At 51.5% G+C, this 20,846-nt stretch overlaps 1 protein-coding gene and 1 long non-coding RNA gene across 2 annotated transcripts in view; both read right to left on the bottom strand.

The window, feature by feature from the left end:
* The window catches only part of CACNG4 (calcium voltage-gated channel auxiliary subunit gamma 4), a 68,825-nt gene that overhangs the window by 19,831 nt on the left and 28,148 nt on the right, over positions 1–20,846 (bottom strand). The window lies entirely within an intron of this gene.
* LOC107969302 (uncharacterized) lies at positions 1,933–17,655 on the bottom strand. Its single transcript, XR_001711052.3, has 2 exons — positions 7,436–17,655; positions 1,933–2,151 (listed from the first exon to the last, which is right to left on the bottom strand). It is a non-coding gene; the product is annotated as an uncharacterized LOC107969302 (long non-coding RNA).

Below are 20,846 nucleotides of genomic sequence, written 5' to 3'. Positions count from 1 at the left end.
CTCTGTGTTTTCTGAATTTCCTACAGTATCTGAAAATGAACCAATAAAAGTAAGAAAAGAGACCAGATTCTTTGACTCCGAGTGAAAATGAGGTGGTGTGTCTGAAATGACAGCAGATGCACTTGGACATGGGAGCTGGGAAGCGAGGTGTGAACCCTGGGGGCCAGAGGGTGTGTGGGCAGCATTTGAGCCTCTCCTTCCATGACCTCTGTGAAGGTCATGCCTTGGGGTCATATCCCCAAGTACAGTTGAATGGCCAACCCCCAGGACCCGATGGGTTCCAGGGACATAGGAACATTGGAAGAGTCCAGGCAAACGGGGTGAGCTGGTCACCCTGTGAGCCATTTCAGGGGCACTAAGCCTCCATATGGGCCACCTGATGCCATCGTCGTTAAGGGAATCCTGGAGAAAAGCATGTCAGAGGGCAGCTTGCTGATGGCGCTCATTCATATAATCCTTTCTCATTTGCAATGCATTTTCAAAAGCATGACCTCATTTGATCCTCACATTCGCAGCTGCCACAGGCACCTACTGAGGGTGTATGGTCACCCTTCTGTCCACCTCGTACCTCTTGGCCTTTTACCCCAGCCACACATGGCTGCCGCGAGCGACCAGCTCTGTGCAGGTGGAGCCTGCTGACACCTCAATTCAGCTGCACCAGTTACTTCTTGCTTTCTGCCCACAGCACTGAGTAGGTTGCCTGAGGGAACGACTCTGCACTCGTGCACGTGCAACTGGAAGTTTGAGGGATTAACCACCCTGGGGGAAACCTTTGAACAGTGGAGGACGGGATGGGAGCTGGTGGATAAAGGTCCCCAAACGCTGTCCCTTGGTGGGCAGTTCTGAAGTCCATTCTACACTGCTTCTGAAGGGGTGGGTCCCAGCAGGACCAAGCCAGGTGATCATCAGCTCAGGACATCCTTGCATTGGCTCTCCCCTCCCCGATGCCTGGTCCCTAGGATGGCCACCCAAGATACACCCCCTGCATGCCAGCCCTGGGCTCAATCTATGATGAAGGCTGGGTGTGTTGCATGCTTCAGCCCATTTCATCTCTGCAATAATGCTCCTTTGAAGATGGAGAAAGAGGCTTAGAGATGCTGAAAGACCTGCTTCCACAAGGCTCACAGCAGAACGATCAGGCATTCTACCCTAATGTAAAACATTACCTAATGTAAAACAAAGTCTTCTCTGCTCCATTTGACAGAAGAGGAAAGTGAGGCTCAGGGGACACCTGGTCCCCTGCACAGGGCACCCTGGAATCCAGCCTCCTGACTCCTTGTCCAGTGCTCCTCCCACACCGCCCCAATGCAGCCTTTCCAAGAATCCTCTATAGATGCAGGGCTGGGGCTCTACAGGAGGTGAGGCCCAGCTGGTTTTTCTCCCCAAGACAGAAAAGGAAGCGAAACCAGATAGCCACCAGGTGCACTGGGTTAGCTTCAAGGAAACAGCTGTCAGGTGATGAAGAGCTGGGTATTGGGAGTCTCCAGGCCCTGGGAAAGAAGGCAGCCTCAGATTGGCTGCGGCTGTGGAAGCCAGGGGGAAGGCGGCCCAGCAGCACAACTCCCCTTTAGGATCTAGGAGGGGACAAGTGTGCATAAAAAGGAAAGAGAAGGAAAGAGGGCAAGTAGAAGATGATACTGAGTGGGACCTTTCCTGTTCACTCATGCATCACTCATTCATTCTCAACAGACTTTCACCGTTTGCTCATCACTCAATCATTCATTGCTCGACAGTATTGTCACTGTTTACTCATCTCATTCATTCAGTCAGTCATTCATTCATTCATTCCTCAAGAGCATTTTACAGAGCCCATAGCAATGTTCTAAGTGCTGGGGCTGCCAGTCTGAGTAAGACGGAGTCCTGGCCCTCACGGAGCTCTCTTTCTGGTGGAGCAGGGCAAGGCGGGCTGTTGATACAAGAAGATAAAATAAATGAATATCAGCATCATTTTAGGTGGTGCCATGCGTGAAGACAGGGGAAGGGGTCTGAGGCGTGTTAGGCTGTGGACTCTTGTCCTAAAATTGTGGCTGAGCTCAAAGCTGAGATGATGAAGTTGTGGAGTCCACTTCCGGGAACACACACCCCTGCGGGGGCTGCTCAGATACGTGATTTCAGACCATCCTCCATGATCCCCACTCTCTCCAGGCAACACTAGAAGAGGAGAGGGAAAGAACCCCAGACTCAGTCCAGGGACCAGCAAGAAACACCTACTGAGGCCACACAGATCAGAGAAGGCGGTGAGGGTGAAGACCACATCTGGGCCGAGCGTCCAGGCAATTTTGGTTGAATTAACTTAGGAACTGCAAAATAATCAAACAACATGTATTGTTCTAGAGAGCCAGCAATGCGAACTTTACCATAATTTAAAGCAGCCATCTCCCAACTACTCCAAATTGGAGAGGTTTCCCTGGACTGTATGCTGTGAAAGGGGGTAGCTGTACTCAGGTAACAGCCCTGGTCCAAGGGCCAAATGGACCATGTCTGTGTCTCAGAGAGGGGCACACTGCAGGAGCTCAGAGCATGCCTGTGTCTCTCTGTCCTCCTGCAAATCATCTGCCATCACTACTTCTCCTCAAGGTTTCCCCAGAACTACTCAGGACCTGGCCCTCTCCCACACCACCCCATTTCCACAGGAAGGAAGGGAACAGCCTAGAAAGACTGGAGGGCTCTATGTTTCCAGGAGGCTACAGACCATCCCGGAAATGACCTGCCTGGGACTTCATGGAGGAGGTGGGGAACTGAGGGGTAACAGGACTTTAGCTGGGCTGATAGGTGATGGGGGCATGAAAGAGCTCTGTCCTCATGATAAGAGTGACAGCAAATATTTACTGTACTTAGCACCTATGATGTATCAGGCACTGTTTTGAACACCTGACATTTATTAACTTAATCTTCATGCTAACCCTATATGGTAGACAGGCTAACACCCTTTGTTACTAAGTGCCCTAACTGGGATCTGAACCCAGGCTGCCTGGCTTCAGAGTCTGTGCCCCTACTTCGTACACCAAGGAGGCAGAAGAACACAGAGCTCCAAGACGTTCTGTGTGGCTTCAGCATGATGGGGAAGCACATGTCCCCAACACTCCTTAGGATTAGACTCTGGGGCTGAGGGTATTGGCTGATGCTTCAGGCTGTGTTAATCCTTCACTAGCAGGCAGAGATGCTGAAGCAGCGGGGACGGCAACCCAGGGCCCCACACCACTGGGACAGCGAGTAGTCAGGGAGGGTAGGCATGGGCACAAAGGCAGAGCTTGGCTGGGGAGCAAGGTTAGGATTTTTGAGAAGGATGCAGAGAAGGCACCACTGTGTCTGGTGCAAACAAAGGGGGCAGTCGGGGCAAAGGTGTGAAGGTTCCCAAACCACAGCTGTCCTGGCATGGTTGGGTAGCAGTGATGGGGGAGGTAGAGGAAGAAGGAGCTGGGATGGGGGTGGGGTCTTGCATGGTGGGCAGAGGACATGGGAGTTTATTGTACAGTCTCCACGGTGGGGATGCAGTAGTCTGAATATTTGTGTCCTCTACCCCCAAATTCATATGCTGAACTCCTAACCCTGAGGTGATGATGTTAGGAGGTGATTAGTGGAGCTCTCACAAATGTGATTAGAGTCCTTTTAAAAGAGACTCTGGAGAGCTTGTTTGTCCCTTCAACTACATGAGAACACAGCAAGAAGGCACCGTCTATAAACCAGGAAGCCACCCTCACCAGACACCAAATCTGCTGGCGCCTTGATCTTGGACTTCGCAGCCTCCAGAACTGTGAGAAATAAATTTCTGTTGTATTGTAAGCCACCCAATTTATAGTATTTTGTTATATACTACAGATACACTATATTTTGTAGTTTGTTAGCAGCCTGAATGGATTAAGGGAGGGCGTGACTTCAGGTTGGAAGGCCCAGGGAGGTACCCTTCTTAAAGGGAGCTGCATGGGATAGGAGCAGCAAGGAGATGTAAAACCAAGAAATGCAGCCCAGAGCAATCATAAGCGATGTTCTTGGTTTGGGGAGACACTGGCTCCTGTCCTTGGACGTGGTTTCAGAAGAGGGACTGGAGGCCAGGATGGAAGTGACTTGGCCAAGATCATTCCAGCACAGAGAGGCAGGGTGCATTAGTTTTCTGGGGTTACTTTAACGAAGTATCATACACTGGGGGGTTCCATGACAGAAAGGTATTGCCTTACAGTTCTCCAGGCTTGAAGTCCCAAGATCAAGGTGTTGATGGGGTTGGTTCCTCCTGAGGGCTGTGAGGGAGAAAGCTCTTCCATGACTCTGCCTTGCTTCTGGTGTTTGCTGGTGATCTCTGGCGTTCCTTGGCTTGTAGAAGCATCAACCCCATCTCTGCCTTCTCTTCATATCATATTCTCTCTGTGTGCATGTGTCTATGTCCAAAGTTCCCCTTTTCATAAGGGCCCCAGTCATACTGGATTAGGCCCCACTCTAAAGGCCTCATTTTTTTCTTTTTGAGACAGGGTCTCACCCTGTCACCCAGGCTGGAGTGCAGTGGCGCGATCTCGGCTCACTGCAACTTCCACCTCCAGGGTTCAAGTGATTCTCCTGCCTTAGCCTTCTGAGTAGCTGGGATTAAAGGCATGTGCCACCATGCCTGGCTAAGTTTTGTTATTTTTAGTAGAGATGGGGTTTCACCATGTTGGCCAGGCTGGTGTCGAACTCCTGACCTCAAATGATCCACCCACCTCGGCCTCAAAAGGCCTCATTTGAACTTGATTACCTCTGTAAAGAGCCTGTCTCCAAATCAGGTCACATTCTGAAGTACTGGGGTTAGGACTTCAACATAAGAATTTTCGGTGGGGATGGGGTAGGGTGCAATTTAACCCATAACCCAGGATTTGGAGCAGAGGCACCGGTCAGGCCCACCAGCCAGTGCTCCAAGCTGCTGCTGACAAACTCGAGGCTCCTTGATTCCCCATGCCTCAGCTCTTTGCCCAGCCCTGCCCCCTGCTCCCAACAATTCTCCCTTAGAGGTCCCCTTCGTAATTCCTCCACTTCCACACCGAGTGCCAAAGAAACCCCCTAATAACTGTGATTTCCTAATTGGCACACTCTGGTCTCCTACGGGCTGGCCTCTTTCCAGCTTCAGCAAGCCAGGCTGTTGGGAAACCTCTCCATGGGTTCCTGAGCGAAACTCCAGGCATGGAGAGGCAGTCTGGGCTGGTTTAGGCTTTCTCAGGGAGCCCTAGCTTCCTGGCCTGCTAGTGGCTCTCCATGAGACCCTCGTAAGCCACTATGACCTTCAGTTCCTTCATTGAACTTACATTTATTGAGCACCTGCTGTGTGTGAGGTGCTGGGGACTCAGAGATGTAGCAGAGTGTCTGCTTGCTAGAACCTGTTTCCTTTTCTTACGGTGCACACGGCTACACTGTATTTCCCAGCTTCCCTTGCAGTTTGAGGTGGCCTGTGACCCAGTTGTCCAATGGAATGTGAGCTGAAGTGACGTGAGCCACTCCTGGACAAGGCTCAAGAGCAGTGGGGGTGGCCCTCCATCTCCACTCCCTCCCAACCTGCCATGGGATGAAGGAAGCCTGGGTCCCTGAATCACTCTGTGGAACACAGGTGTCCATTGAGAGGGCCACCCATTTGGACTGTTACATGAGCAGGAAATGAACTCCTACTATGTTTAAGGCATTATACATTTGGGCATATCTCTGTTAGAGCAATAATCAATAATACAAGAGGAGAACAGGACAGACATGGTCTCTGCCCTTCTGAAGCTTTCTGGTTCCATAGGCATTCAGTGACGACTGAGGAAAGGGCTTAGAAAGAGTCCTGAGTTTCCGACAGCACATCACTGAGAAGCCTGGCCCAGGCTGCAGAGTAGAGGTCAGGGAAGCCACTCCTCATTCAGAAAATGGGGGAAATATTTTTACAACCTTTCATATCTCAAGTGAGACCCAATGAGACCCATGTTGGTCAAGAAACCTTGAGAAGGCTAAATCGTGATGATGTCATGAGTGTGAGTATATGGTTTTCAACTCCTCATTTCTCGGAGATGTCTTTAGACTAGACTGTTCCAATTAGAGTTAAGAGAGGGCTAAAAATAATAAATGCTTGCCATTCAGATCCTGGGAAGTTTCTTTGGGCAAATGAGGACGACTATCACTGGCAACTGCTAAAAGATTCACACAGGCTTATTTCTTTTTTGATAGTTTAGAGTCATTGAGGTGCCTTGTGGTCCCTCTAGAATCTGTTTGGGTTTGTTTTTTGTTTGTTTGTTTTGAGATAGAGTCTCGCTCTGTCACCCAGGCTAGAGTGCAGTGGTGCAATCTCAGCTCACTGCAACCTCTGCCTCCTGGGTTCAAGCGATTCTCATGCCTCAGCCTCCTGAGTAGCTGGGACTATAGGCACCGGCCACCATGCCTGGCTAATTTTTGTATTTTTAGTAGAGACAGGGTTTTACTACATTGGCCAGGCTGGTCTCGAACTCCTGACCTCAAGTGATCCACCCGCCTTGACCTCCCAAAGTCCTGGAATTACAGGTGTAAGCCACTGCATCCAGCCTCATTTCTTCTTTGATAGCTTAAAGTCATTGAGGTGCCTTGTGGTCACGCTAGAATCTGTTTTGGGTTTTTCTTTTGAGGTGGACAAGGTTCACCCACTCAATCCTTTGCCCATTCTTTCTTTTAGTTTGGTATTCATTGATTGACACCAGGCCCCATGGATCCTGCCTGGGAGAGCTTATGACCTAGCTGGGGAGGTGAGCGAACACAGTAACTAGAACAAGAGAGCCAGTGACACTATGAGACAAGGAGCAGGTTTGTGGAATTTCAAAGAATAAGGGACAAGTGCTGAATGGGGTGTCTGGGAAGCTTGGGGAGGGGCTGGGGTTCACACAGAGTAAGTAGTACTTGGCATATGGCGGCCCAGGCGAGACGAAGCCCAGAGGCATGTTTGGCATGAGCTTCTGGAAGGGGCCTTGCCTGGGGAGGTGACGGAGACAGTACTGAGGCTGAGTAAGCAGGTGGGGCTGCAGTCCTGGAGGGAGCCAGAACCGTCCTGTAAGGAGACTGGATTTCATGCCATCAGCCGAGGCACCCTGGGAGCTTTCCTGAAGCTGGAAAACTCATGGCTCATGCCCGGAGCTCTAGACCCTCCAGGCTCTGAATGTCTGTCATTCTGTCCCCAGCCTGGCTGCTATCATCTGGCCTGTTAGGGCTTTTGGATCCCACCCTGGAGCCCTTGGGTGGCCTCTTTTAGTCCCAGAGGAGCCTGGCTGCCTCGACACGGCAGCCCCTGCTCACCCACGAGGAACAAGCTCTCTCCTCCTCACTGCCCCTCATGGTGGAGTGCCTTGTGAAAAGGGACACATTTCAATTCTGGCTTCAAGTTGGCAGCTTCCTGAGGCTGCCAGAGGCTCCCAGGCGGGGAGGGGTGGTTGATGGGATAGTGTTGGGCCCCTTGGACTCAGCCTGCCTCACCTCTCACCTCTGCCAGCCACAAGGAGAGAGCCATCCTGAGGAGTGCTGGGCCGTGAGCTGCACTGTTTCAGACCCAACAGAAGATAATGGCTTCCATAGTGACTCGGGCCCATTGTTCCTTCTGTCGGCTCATCTGTAGAACCAGGCAGTGGGGCAGGAGCCCTGTCCCCAAGACCCCACCTGTGTCTAGCAGTCCAGGGAACTACAAGGTCCGAAAAGCTGTTTCCTTTCAATGGAGCAGCCTGGAATGGGGCCAGTGGAGGATTTGGGAGAGAGGTCACCTTTGTGATCAGCAGAAGGGAGACGGCACTGGACTCTGATACAAAATCCACTCGGGGACCGAGGCCTGTCTGCAGCCCATTCTGGTTCCCTTAGGAAGCAGGATTCTTGGAGAGAATCCATTTCTACCTCCAAATTCTCTCTGTGAACCTGGAACCTGGAGATCAAAGCTCGTGTGGTAAGCAGAGACATCACTCTGGGTCCTAGACTCTAAGAATCTTGTGTTGTGAGCACCTGTGAGGTGATTCAGAGGGGCAGAAGGTGGATGGAGAGGGAGTGGGCCGTCTGCCTTGCACTACACCCATACTGAGGTTCTGATGGTCCTCAGGGGTGTACCACTGGGGAGCCCCTTTCTCTGGGAATGAGTCCTTCACACAGAACTTCCGCCATGGCCCTGCATGACATGGCCCTGCCCCCAGCCAAGGCTCCTGGGCAGACCTCTGGCCCAAGCTGGACCAATCAGAGGTTCTCTTGGAAGTGTATATTTTGGATCAGAGACAGAGGAGACCCATGGACTAAGGGACTTTCGGGAGTTTTTAAAATGGTGTTCTTGAGTGGTCCAGGATGCCAGATATGGAGGCTCCTGCCTCTTTCCTTCCTTCATCTTGGCTGTTAAGCTCTCCCTTCCATCCTTTGGGACCCTTCCACATCCTTCCGATACATTCCTCTTTGGGATGGGGCAGGGTGCCTCACAACTGTAATCCCAGCACTTTGGGAGGCTGAAGTGGGCGGATTGCTTGAGCCCAGGAGTTTGAGACCAGCTCGGACAACACGGCAAGACCTTGTCTCTACTAAAAGTACACAAATTAGCTGGGCATGGTGGTGCACGCTTATAGTCCCAGCTATGTGGGAGGTTGAGGTGGGAGAATCAACTGAGCCTGGGAAGTCGAGGCTGTGGTGAGCTGAGATCATACCACTGCACTCCAGCCTAGGTGACAGGACTGAGACCCTGTCTTAAAAAAAGAAAGTCATCTTTGTGGATCAAGTCAGAGAAGTTGGTTTATGTGCTTGCAACCGGCAGAACTCTAACCCCCAACCAGCTGTACCTTCACTGGGGGAGGGAGATTCCAACCTGTTTTTCCAGGGCTCCAAAGCCCAGGCTCTACTCCATGTCTCAGCGCAGGTCTGCAACACTTTCTAAGACACGAAAATAAGCATGGGTTCCCTGGAGACCACAGGGCTCCAGGGAAAGGAAGGATGTTGTATCGGGGATGAGGATGCTGAGCACCAGCCCCATGCTGCGTGGAAGCTTGTGGCTGGTGCTCATCTGAGGTCTCATCTGGCTCAGCGAGTTCTTCAAGAACCCACAGCACCAGCCTCACGCCTCCTCCAACACTTTGTTCCAGAGAGGGCCAGGATTTTCCAGGCTTCCTGCCGAGATTCATAATTAAACGGAGCCGGAGAGATTTCCCCAACCAATCGCTCCTTTTCTCTCCTAACACAGGGAAATGGGTATTCAGTTATTGTCTCTGTGATTTTCCTCCTTGCATCTACTGGATAACTGCTGCTTGGATGAAACCTCAGTACTAAGGGTTGTTGTTGTTGTTGTTGTTTCTTTCTTCATTTCTTTCTTTCTTTTTTAATGAGGAACAACTATGGAGCTGTAAAGGGCGAAACAGCTCTCTGCAGATTTCAGCTTTTCCGTTGGTTTGCCTCTGCAGATCTCTGGGAAGTTATGCTCCAATAACCTGAGAGTTTTAATTGAAGGGGCTGGGCAAGAGAGGGAGCATCATAGTAGATAATCATAAACTTCTAGAAGGGACCCTTGGGATCATCCACTTCACCCCACTCACTTCACATATTAAGAATTCGCTGCCTGGAGAGGTGAAGGGCCATTTCCATGGTGATAAGCTGATTGGTGGCATAGCCAAGCTTTGACTGTTGGTCACCTGACTTCAAGTTTAGAGCTCTTTTACCCCCGGTCCACTGCCTGCTCTAGTGCAAGGTTCTCTACAGGGGGTGATTTTGCCTCCCAGGTGACATTTGACAAAGGCTGGAGACAGTTGTGATTGTCACAACTTGGGGTTGCAGGGCGAAGTGCTACTGGTAACTGGTGGCCAGGGATGCTGCTAAACATTCTACAATGCACAGGATGACTCCCTACCCTGCCCCAACAAATAATGATTTAGCTCCAAATGTCAATAGTGCAGTGGTTGGTGATGAATAAATGTCCTGCACAGAACTGAGTCTTCCCCTTCCCAGCCCATGGCAGACATTACTAATCAATCACAGTACTTTTCTCCCCAATCACAGTCTGAATCCTCAACACAGTGCTCCATTCAGGAGCTACTAGTTGATAAAATACCTATTGATCATCCTTTGGCTGGATAGCATAGAGACAGTACGTTCTGAAGTCATTCTGCTTGGGTTTGAGTTCTGGCTTTGTTACCACCTATTAGCTGTATGATCTGGGGTCCTAATTCACTTCTCTGTGCCTCATTTTTCCCATCTGTGAAATGGGGATCACAAATGGGGATAAACTGAGGGTGATTTGGGGGATTAAACAATTGTATGCATTTTTTAAATGCCACTGTGCCTGTCCCATGGTATGTACTTAAAACATGTTTGCTGTTGTTATAATCAGCCCTGTTCTAATAACAAAGAGTCAGCTGGTCTTATTGTCAGAAGTGAGCAGGCCAGGTTTGCCCCCTATCAGGACTGACACAGACTCTTCCTTGTCCACATATACCCATAATACTGTGTCTTCCAAAAGAAGCAGAGCTTCCCTGACTCTTAGAAGGCCCAGCAAAGTAACCCTGTTTTTCCCTGAGCCTCATGACTAATGGACTAATAAGTGTTGGCTTTGGTTGAACACTATATTCCCTGCAAAGCATGTGCTAAGCTCTTTCCATTTACTCATTAAGCTTCAAAAACAACTTATGAAGGGGGAGCTTCTATACACCCATTTTACAGATGAGAAAGCCAAGGTTCAGAGAGGGCAAGTAACTTGCCCAAGGTAGCACAGCCAGGATTCTCTCACCTGCTTCTGTCTGATCCTACAACTAGTGCTGTCACTGCTATGATTCCCTGCCTCCCTATTCTATTTGAGGATGGAGGGAGAGAGAAAGAGAGAGATGAGAGGTAGAGAGAGCCAGTGTCTGGGAGGGCACACACCTGCCAGGTCTGCCAGGTCACCAGTGCTTTCTGGCAACCAGGCCAGGATGAGGGAGCACACATGCATTTCTGGAGTACCTCCAGGGCTGAGAACAGTTCTTCCAGGGCAGCCAGATACCAAGTTCAAACCCAGTTTTTAAGATCCCTCTCACCTCCTCCCTGATATGGTTTGGCTGTGTCCCCACACAAATCTCATCTTGAATTGTAGCTCCCATAATCCCCACGTCTCACGGGAGGGACCCAGTGGGAAGTAATTGAATCATGGGGGCGGGTCTTTCCCATGCTGTTCTCGTGATAGTGAATAAGTCTATTAGATCTGATGGTTTTATAAAGAGCAATTCCCCTGCACACGCTCTCTTGCCTGCTGCCATGTAAGACGTGCCTTTGTTCCTCCTTTGCCTTCTGCTATGATCATGAGGCCTCTCCAGCCACGTGGAACTGTGAGTCCATTAAACCTCTTTTTCTCTATACATTGCCAAGTCTCAGGTATTTCTTCATAGCAGTATGAAAATGGACGAATACACTCCCATACCTGTGGTCTGGAGCACCAGGTTAGAATTCTCCATCACTTGCCAGCACCCTAGTGCTTCTCAGTCACTTGGTGAGGAGCCGCCAGATCATGGGCTTAGGCACGGCCTCAGCGCTCCTGGGCTAATCAGTCACACCTGGTGTCCATGGCCCTGCATCCCAAGCCCCATGGCACCCAACATCCTGCCTGCGTCCTGCCCACTGGTGGCTTTCCAGGAGGAGCTTTGCTATGTTGGGACCATGTACCTTCCATTCCTTATGGAATCACAAAGAAATGTCTAGTTCATCTCCCCCATGAGGGCCCCTGAAGTCCTGGAAGAGCAGCTGCAGACTTGGTTGTCTAGTAGGACCCTGAATTCAAATCAGTGCTGACACATTAAGAGGTTGCTGGGTGCCAGGCACCATGCTAGGCCCTGGCTATGGTGGTGAAGGTGCCAGAGTCATCCCGTCCATGCCTTTGAGTAGCATGAGGGGGCCTGGGATAGCCTGTAAGCGGGTTAGAGAGGCTACTCAGAGGAACCCACAGTACAGCTGCGCCTTGAAGGAGGAGCAAAAACTAGCAAGGTAAAGATGCAGCAGCTATGGCAGACAGAGGCCCAGAGGGGTCAGAGCCTGTCTGAGGCGGCAAAAGGAGGCTGGTGGGGCTCGAATTAGAGAACCAGGGGGAGGGGACAGGGGTGGCAGGGCCTCAGGGGCCTGGGAGCTGGAGGGAGCCATGTGGGGGTGTGTATTAGTCTGTTCTCATGCTGCTAATAAAGGCATACCCCAGACTGGGTAATTTATAAAGAAAAAGAGGTTTAATGGACTCACAGTTGCAAGTGGCTGGGAGCCCTCACAATCATGGTAGAAGGTGAAGGAGGAGCAAAGGCACATCTTACATGGCAGCAGGCAAGAGAGTGTGTGCAGGGGAACTGCCCTTTATAAAACCATTGATCTCGTGAGACTTACTCACTACCACGAGACCAGGATAGGAATAACCCACCCCCATGATTCAATTACCTCCCCCTGGGTCCCTCCCATGACACGTGGGGATTACAGGAGCTACAATTCAAGATGAGATTTGGGTGGGGACACAGCCAAACCATATCAGGGTGTGAAGCTAACCATCTGATATATAAGATTTGCTTTTTAGGAAGGTCTGTTCCCCTCCAGTATGGAGGACAGAGTGGAGGCAGGGAGGCCAGTCAGAATCCAGGCTCTGGGAAAAGGGTCTTACTCAAGGTCTTCTGCTGACTTGCAGCAGAAAGGGAGGATCCACAAGGATAACTTGTGCCCCCATCGCTGTCCATCTTCAGACTAAACATCCATCCCCCCGTCCTGAAAGCAGTCCTGGCTTAGGGACACTAGCACCCTCCCAAAGTGGCCTTCCCTGCACTACTTCACTCAGGGCCTAGGGACCTTGGCCACTGGCCCTCACTTGTCCTCCTGTGTCTCTCCCTCCTCCGGTCAGTCCCAGAGACCATGCCCACATGGCAGGATCCATGTCCCAGAGCAGGCGCCCTGCACCCTTGCCCCCTCTCCTGGCTCCAAGCTCCTGAAATCCCAGGCGCAGATCACTCAGCCTCAGCTTCCTCCTGGAGTTTTGGAGCTAAGGCTTGAGGCTTTTGCTTGCATTTAAAAAAAAAAAAAAACAGTAAATAAAATGTAAAATCCAGCTTCCCTCCTTCCACAGGCACAGGACAGCCAAGGCGTGGGGCTTGGTGGGCTGGGACACAGTGAGAACAGGCTGGCTGGGAGGGAGACGGAGCAAACCCTGGGAACAGAGTGGAACAACAGTCATCGTGAGTTAAGCAGGCTGTTTATGGGAAGGATAAAAGTTAATGGGAAGCTATACTCCAGCTCCCCACCATTAAGCAAGAGAAATGCTGTAAACGACACAAGGAAAGAGAGGAGAGTCCTGAATGCAGCGATTCTGCTTGCAGAGAGAGCCTGGGGAAGGCCGCGTGGAAGCCAGGTGGAAATAGGCAGTGGGGAGCCACATTCATCACCTGATTAGGAGGGCAATCGAGATTTGGACACCACTAATTTCATCTAAATGCTCTGGGTGGCTTCTTCATCTATTACCCACCATCCCCATGCCAGGGACGAGCTGAAAGCCAGTTGGGGAGGAGGCGTTGGCTCTCTCTCTAATTCGTCTAAATAAAGCCCTTCCCTCGGGAGGCCGCGCACTCAGACAGCCCGGACAAGGAGCCTCATCTATCCTAATAGATCACAGTTGCTCTGGCTTCTTGCCAGTTGATATGGTTTGACCCTGTGTCCCCATCCAAATCTCATCTCGGATTGTATTCCCACGTGTCAATGGAGGGAGCTGTAATCCCCAAGTATTGATGGGGGGACCTGTAATCCCCATGTGTTGAAGGAGGGAGGTGATTGGATCATGGGGGCAGTTTCCCCCCGTGGTGTTCTCCTGATAGTGAGTGAGTTCTCACGAGATCTGATGGTTTTATAAGTGCTTGGAAGTTCCCTCTTCGCTCGCTGTCTCCTGCCGCCTTGTGAAGAAGGTGCCTGCTTCCCCTTTGCCTTCTGCTGTGACTGTAAGCTTCCTGAGGCCTCCTCAGCCATGTGGAACTATGAGTTAATTAAGCCTCTTTCCTTATAAATTGCCCAGTCTCAGGCATTTATTTACAGCAGTGTAAAAATGGACTAATACACCAGTCTTCTGAGATGGATACAGAACATAGGACCGAAGTCTGTGGGGGCGGTGCCCTGGGGTCAGGGAGCTATTCCCATGCTAACTACCACAATGACCACCACCACCACCACCACCAACTCTACTGCCAACTATTACAGTAATAGCAGCTAATACTTGTTGAGGTCATCGCTGTTCTATGTACTTCATATTCTAACTCATTCAGTCCTCACTGCAACCCTCTCATGCAGGTGCTGCCATTGTCAGCCACTCCATTTTACAGATGAAGAAACTGAGGTCCTGAGAGGTTCAGTGAGTTGCCCAGGGTTGCCCATCTAGTGCAGGGCTGGGACTAGAACCCAAGCCATCATCCTTCAGAGCCTGAGAGCCTAAACCACTCTGCCCCACCACCTCTCAAACTACATGAAGAAATACAAGCAGGCACCAGCTGGCAATTCAGGAGCTGAGGGAGGCCCAGCCCAAATGGTGGGATGTTCTTTGAGCTCCCGGACCATCTCAGGAGCATCTCCCCTTCACCAGCTTCTGTCCTAGGCTAGGCACCCATGCTCCAGTTAACTGGTGTGTCTGTTTGGAAAGGGGCTCATGTGAGAAGGCAGGGTGGGGGTGAGGAAGCAGGGCATGCAGATTGTTCCCAAATGAAACAGACTTGGAAACTGAGCAAGAGGCAGGGCATGAATGGGCAGCCCCAGAGCGTGCCCAAGGCCCAGGGTCTGGCCCTGGGTGAGCTCAGCCAGGCACTGACAAGGAGCTGCCTGCCTGGGGGCTTGGGAGGGTGAGCGGGGAACACTTAGGGCAGTGGATGCACCTCCTGAAGGTCGGGAACTTGGCTTCAGGCCAGCGCCCTCAACTAGCAGTTTTCAGTCTGAGGCTCAGGAGTGCTCACGTTAAATAAGTGTCCCAGGGATGGGTGCGGTGCAATTCCAGCACTTTGGGAGGTTGAGGCAGGAGGATTGCTTGAGTTCAGGAGTTTGAGTGAGACCCCATCTCTACAAAAAGCAAATTTAAAAAATTAGGCATGGTGGTGTGCACCTGTAGTCTCAGCTACTCAGGAGGCTAAGGCAGGAGGATCACCTAAGCCCAGAGTTGGAGGCTGCAGCGAGCCATGACTGCACCACTGCACTTCAGCCTGGGGGACAGAGCAAGACTCCATCTCTTTAAAAATAAAAAAGATCTCCAGTGGTCTGCAGGATGTCTGAGGCCTCACTGTGGGGAACTCTGCTTCAGATTGGGGGCCTCAACATTTGCGGCATAGATGGAGACTTCCTCCAATGCCACTCTATCCAGAACAGCCCTGACGTGTCCTGAACCCTGACATTGCAAGGCAAACAGTCCAACATCCTTGAGCTTTGCAGTTCTTCTCACATGTGGTCCCTTTCCTGGTTCCTGTGGCCTTTCTCTCTCACGCCCTCCTAATCACTCCCTGACTGGTCCTTTCCAGTCTCTCTCAGGATCTCCTCCTCCTTCCCTTCCTTCTCAGGGGTGTGCAGCTTCTCCTCTGTCCTCAATTTCCATTCTCATGCTCCTGTTGGTGACCTCTGCACAGGTGTGGGTTTTTTGTTTGTTTGTTTTTGACAGGGTCTCACTCCCATTGCCCAGGCTGGAGGGCAGTGGCGTACTCTTGGCTCACTGCAACCTCCATCTCCCAGGCTCAAGCGATCCTCCTGCCTCAGCTTCCTGCATAGCTGGGATTACAGCCGTGTGCTACCACGCCCAGCTAATTTTTGTATTTTTAGTAGAGATGGGGTTTCCCCACGTTGGCCAGGCTGGTCTCGAACTCCTGACCTCAAGTGATCTGCCCGCCTCAGCCTCCAAAAGTGCTGGGATTATAGGTATGAGCCACTACACCCTGCCTGGTTTTAACCATTCTCTTTGCACTGCAATTCCTCAGACTCAGGCATCCCATCCCCGGGGACATCTCCACCTAGAAGTCCAACAGGGGCCACAGGGCTCAGCATGGCTCAAACTAAGGTGTCATCCTGCCCTTTGTAACCCTCCACCTACTCTCATTGCCTTCTTGCTCCCACCCTCTGGGGGTCCTCACTGGAGGGCGTCTTGACTCTTCCCTCTTCCTCATCCGGCCTGTATTTCATCCATCAGCCGACCTTGGAATTCCACATCCTTGATGCCTCAAATCCACCCCTCTTATCCATCCACACTGCCCTGCCCTAGTTTGGGTTTGCATAACTCTTCCTTTTTACTGGTATCCCTGTTGCTGCTTTCCTCAAAACCACCTGCCAGGACAATCTGGTGACATAGGACTTTGACCACAGCACCATCACTGACCTTCCACCTCCCACAGCATAGAGTTTGGTCATGCCAGCCATCACAGCTGGTTCCTGCTGACCCTGAGTCCTGTTGCTGGCCCCGCCCTCCAATAACCCTGAGCTCCGCAGGGAGCTCATGCTGTTTTGAACCATCTTCTAGCTTGGGCTGTTCCCTTTGTCCTGCTCTCGTCCCCTTATAAACTCTCAGAAGTCATCAGGGCAGGTGCCACCCCTTCTAAGAAGCCCTCAGGGACCTGTCCCCCTCTTCTCTTTTGCATTCTCATAATGGTCTGTACACATCCCTGTCATTGTAACCTCCTGCATTATTTCTAAATTATGTCTCCCCGTGAGCCAGGGGTCTGGATCTGAGACTGACTTGTCTTTAAACCAAACCTTCTATTTAGTCTCTGCTCGATTCATGTTGGTTGAATTGCACTAATGGGCTGGGCACGCTGGCTCATGCCCATAATCCCAGCACTTTGGGAGGCCGAGGCAGGCAGATCACCTGAGGTCAGGAGTTTGAGACCAGCCTGGCCAACATGGTGAAACCCTGTCTCTACCAAAAAATACAAAAATTGGCTGAGAGTCATGGCGTGCCCCTGTAGTTCCAGCTACTGGGGAGGCCGAGGTGGGAGAATTGGTTGAACCTGGGAGGCGGAGGTTGCAGTGAGCCGAGATCACACCACTGCACTCCAGCCTGAGTGACAGAGCGAGACCCTGTCTAAAAAAAAAAAAAAAGAATCAGACTGATGTTCTTTCTCCAAAGAGGGCTCTGAGGGACTCAGGATCTAGGAGGCCAGGGGAGGTACTGCTCTCTCCTGGCTCCCTGGCTCTGTGTCTGTGTGCAAAAGGCAGAAAAAAAAATCCACTCTGCCTTCTGCCCTCTTTACCACTAGTGAGTGAGATACCCAGGAATGCCATCAGAATGCCCAACCACGGAGCAGAGAGGCATTGGCAGAGCATGCGGTGCCCCATCCACAAGATGCCACTGGAATGAGCTGCTTGTCATCAACCTCCTAAGTCAACAAGTCGCTCCTGGAAGCATGGCTTGATTGTAATGTGATAAATATTAATGTCCTAGAGGCGAATCCAACGGGCCACACTCAAAACCAGGGTTTGGGATTCAGTGGAACCAGATGTCAGACTGGTTTCATGTCACTCAGTTCCAAAATCAAAGTAAAAATCACCCCCTCACAAATAGGTTGAACTGATGGCAATAAGGAAAAATGGAAAAACCTAGAGGTCTGTATAGATCCCTTTTTTTTTTTCAAGACGGAGTCTTGCTCTGTCACCCAGGCCGGAGTGCAGTGGCACGATCTTGGCTCACTGCAACCTCTGCCTCCTGGGTTCAAGCAATTCTCCTGCCTCAGCCTCCCGAGTAGCTAGGATTACAGGTGCCCACCATCACACCCAGCTAATTTTTGTATTTTTAGTAGAGACGGGGTTTCACCATCTTGGTCAGGCTGGTCTCGAACTCCTGACCTCATGATCTGCCTGCCTCGGCCTCCCAAAGTGCTGAGATTACAGGGGTGAGCCCCTGCGCCCGGCCTAGATCCCATTTTTAACACAACCCACACTGTCATAAATTCCTGTAGTCCCGATATTTCAGAAATGCTGGCCCACTCCGAGAAGATGCTGGCAAACCAGGCCTGGACTCATGAGGCCTCCAACCCTGCAAGGTTCCATTCTGCCCTTCCGGTGCCTCCCTTTTGCTTAGCTGGGGCTGAAGAGCCCGACCTTCCTCAGGCTTCATGAGAGGCTGCCGTGTGATTACAAAGCTTTCATTATTCATTAAGCCATTTTCCCTCCCAGTCGAGGTCTGGATCCAGACATAGGAATAGCACATCCTTCAGTTCTCCAGCAGAAACCCCCTCTCAATGGACAGAAGCCAGAGACACCCATTTCCAGAGGTGCAAATAACAGCTGGAAAATGAAGTTTATCACGGTGCCACGACCCGGGGCAGTGGCGTGAGGGCGCCAGGGCCACCTCCACGGAGGCCTGAATATTCTACATCTAATGACTCTGAGTAACGAGCTTTTCACTGTTAGATACCAGATTGAACTTGATTTGAAATTGGCCCGGGGGGAAACTTGTTAAAGAAAAAGAAAGATCTGAGATGGATCTTTCTTTGCAAGGTACTTTGCAAAGCAGTTCTCTCCAGCTGCATCCCACGGCCATAGATTTCCGGATATTCAAGGGGGCGAATGGCTCCAGTCCTCCTCCTACCAATGCCGCGATTCCCCCCTTCACCACCCTGCCCTCGTCCTGGGAAGACCTCTCACTCCCTCCCCCTCCACTACCACTGGCCTCTGAGAACATATGGAGGAGGCGCTGAGTGCTAACTCTGTACAGGTGCAATGACATTGATGTTGCTGTTACATCAGTGAATCCTCCTGAAAATCCAGAAGATAGGGACTGCTGTTCCCATTTCACAGAGGAGAAAACGGCAGTTCTGGGAGATGACCAACTGGAGAAAGCCGGGACCTGAACATCATTGTATCTGGTTCCAAAGGGCATGCTTTCTACTTGCATGACACCCAGCTCCCAGGCTCCATGGTCACCAGGACTGGGCCCCTGGGGGGCCAGGGTGGCATTCTGGCTGACAGCAGCATGGGCTGCTTGCTTAATCCCTCTGCTGCAGGGAAGGTGCTGCACCTTCCTGCTCTGAACAGCCAGGATAATGACAAGATCTATCTCCCAGGGTGAGGGCAAGGCAAACACGCGAGGTCCTGACACACACGGTGTGCTGAGGCACCTTTTCCATGCGTGTCTGCTAGTAGCGGAGGCGCAGTTTTTTTTTTTTTGGAAATAGGGTCTCGCTCTGTCACCCAGGCTGGAGTGCAGTGGCTTGATCATACCTCACTGCAGCCTCAAATTCCTGGGCTCAAGCAATCCTCTCACCTCAGCCTCCCGAGTAGCTAATGCTATAGGCATGCTCCACACCGGGCTAATTTTCTATTTTTAGTAGAGACAGGGTTTCACCATGTTGCCCAGGCTGGTCTTGAACTTGTGGCTTCAAGTAAACCTCTCACCTCGGCCTCCCAAAGTGCTGAAATTATAGCCGTGAGCCACCGCACCTCTGGTCTCTTAAAAAAATGTTTTTTTTTTTTATGTGTATATTTGAGGGTTACAACATGATGTTATGGGATACATATAGAGACAGATGGATAGTACAGTAGTTACTATCCTGAAGCAAGTTAAAGAATCTTATTGGCCGGGTGTGATGGCTCACGCCTGTAATCCCAGCACTTTGGGAGGCTGAGGTGGGGGGATCACGAGGTCAGGAGTTTGAGACCAGCCTGGCCAATATGGTGAAACGCCGTCTGGTGAAACGCCGTCTTTACTGAAAATACAAAAGTTAGCCGGGCATGGTGGCGGGTGCCCGTAGTCCCAGCTACTTGGGAGGCTGAGGCAGGAGAATCGCTTGAACCCTGGAGGCAGAGGTTGCAATGAGCCGAGATCGCGCCACTGCACTCCAGCTTGGGTGACAGAGCAAGACTCCATCTCAAAAAAAAGAATCTATCATCTCACATGGTTACTTTTTAAGCACTTTTGTCCCTGGGTGAGCCCCCTTGTGTGTGCAAGAACAGGCGTGGGGGTGCCCTGGTGACCTGGCAATGGAGGAGATTGTGAGCTGTCCAAGCCTGGCCCCAGCTAGAGGGTGAAGCAGTCTTCTGCCCCCAAATGTATGATCTCTCCTCTGGGAAGATGAAGCTCTTCTTTGGGGTGTGGCCATAGGGAATGGCCTCAGTGGCAGGAGCAAAGCCTCTTCCAGCACCAGTGATGACACAGCCCTGCGAGCCAGTGGCCCTGCCTGCCCAGCCACTCAGAGCTTCGTCTCCAACTGAGCCTTAATTCACAGGACCGCTGCCAACGCTCAGTAATAAATGATGGAAAACCTCTCAGCAAATGCCAAGCCCCGAAATGGTGCCATGAGGCCCCCACCACAGGCCTCAGGCCCACACGAGCCACCGTCAGGCAGCCTTGGAGTCCCCTGGCTGGGGATTGGGGTGGCTGAGCCCCAGTGGATGCCAGCTGAGCGCCACAGGTGCCACCCTGAGGGTTCTCACAGCCTGTCCCAACCCAGTGGATGAGCCGGGCCAGCTGCTGTAGACACAGTGCACGCTGGGTGCAAGGTGGGCGCTCCCTCTGGGAAACCCACACAGAGGGGCCCGATCTTCCTGAGAAGTCCCACTTGGGTGATGGTTCTATCTGGGGTTTTATGTATGGCCCAAATGAGGGCAGATCCAGATTCTGTTGGGCCCTGAAGTTTGTGTAAGCAGACAGGCCCTCATAAAGAAAAATAACACACAATGACAAGTGCAAAATGACACTCAGGAAGGGCCCATGATGCTTTAGTGTCTGGGAAGTCCAGCTTTGGGCTCATCCAGCCAAGGGCCTCGGCCCTAGGACAGAGAAACCGGTGCAAACGCAACAGCCTCTCCGGCTCTGTTACCTTCTCAGGAAGCTTCCACCAGGCCAGGGGCTCTGAACCAGGCTCTGGGGAGCCATGGGATGCCTCGAAGGGGCCCACATGGGCGGCTCCCACCTGACCCTCCCTCTATCCAGCCATGGCAGGGTT

This window comes from Pan troglodytes, chromosome 19, assembly GCF_028858775.2.
Source record: "Pan troglodytes isolate AG18354 chromosome 19, NHGRI_mPanTro3-v2.0_pri, whole genome shotgun sequence".
NCBI lineage: Eukaryota > Metazoa > Chordata > Mammalia > Primates > Hominidae > Pan > Pan troglodytes.
Note: the sequence above shows the minus strand (reverse complement) of the source record. Positions and strands in the feature narration are given on the sequence as shown.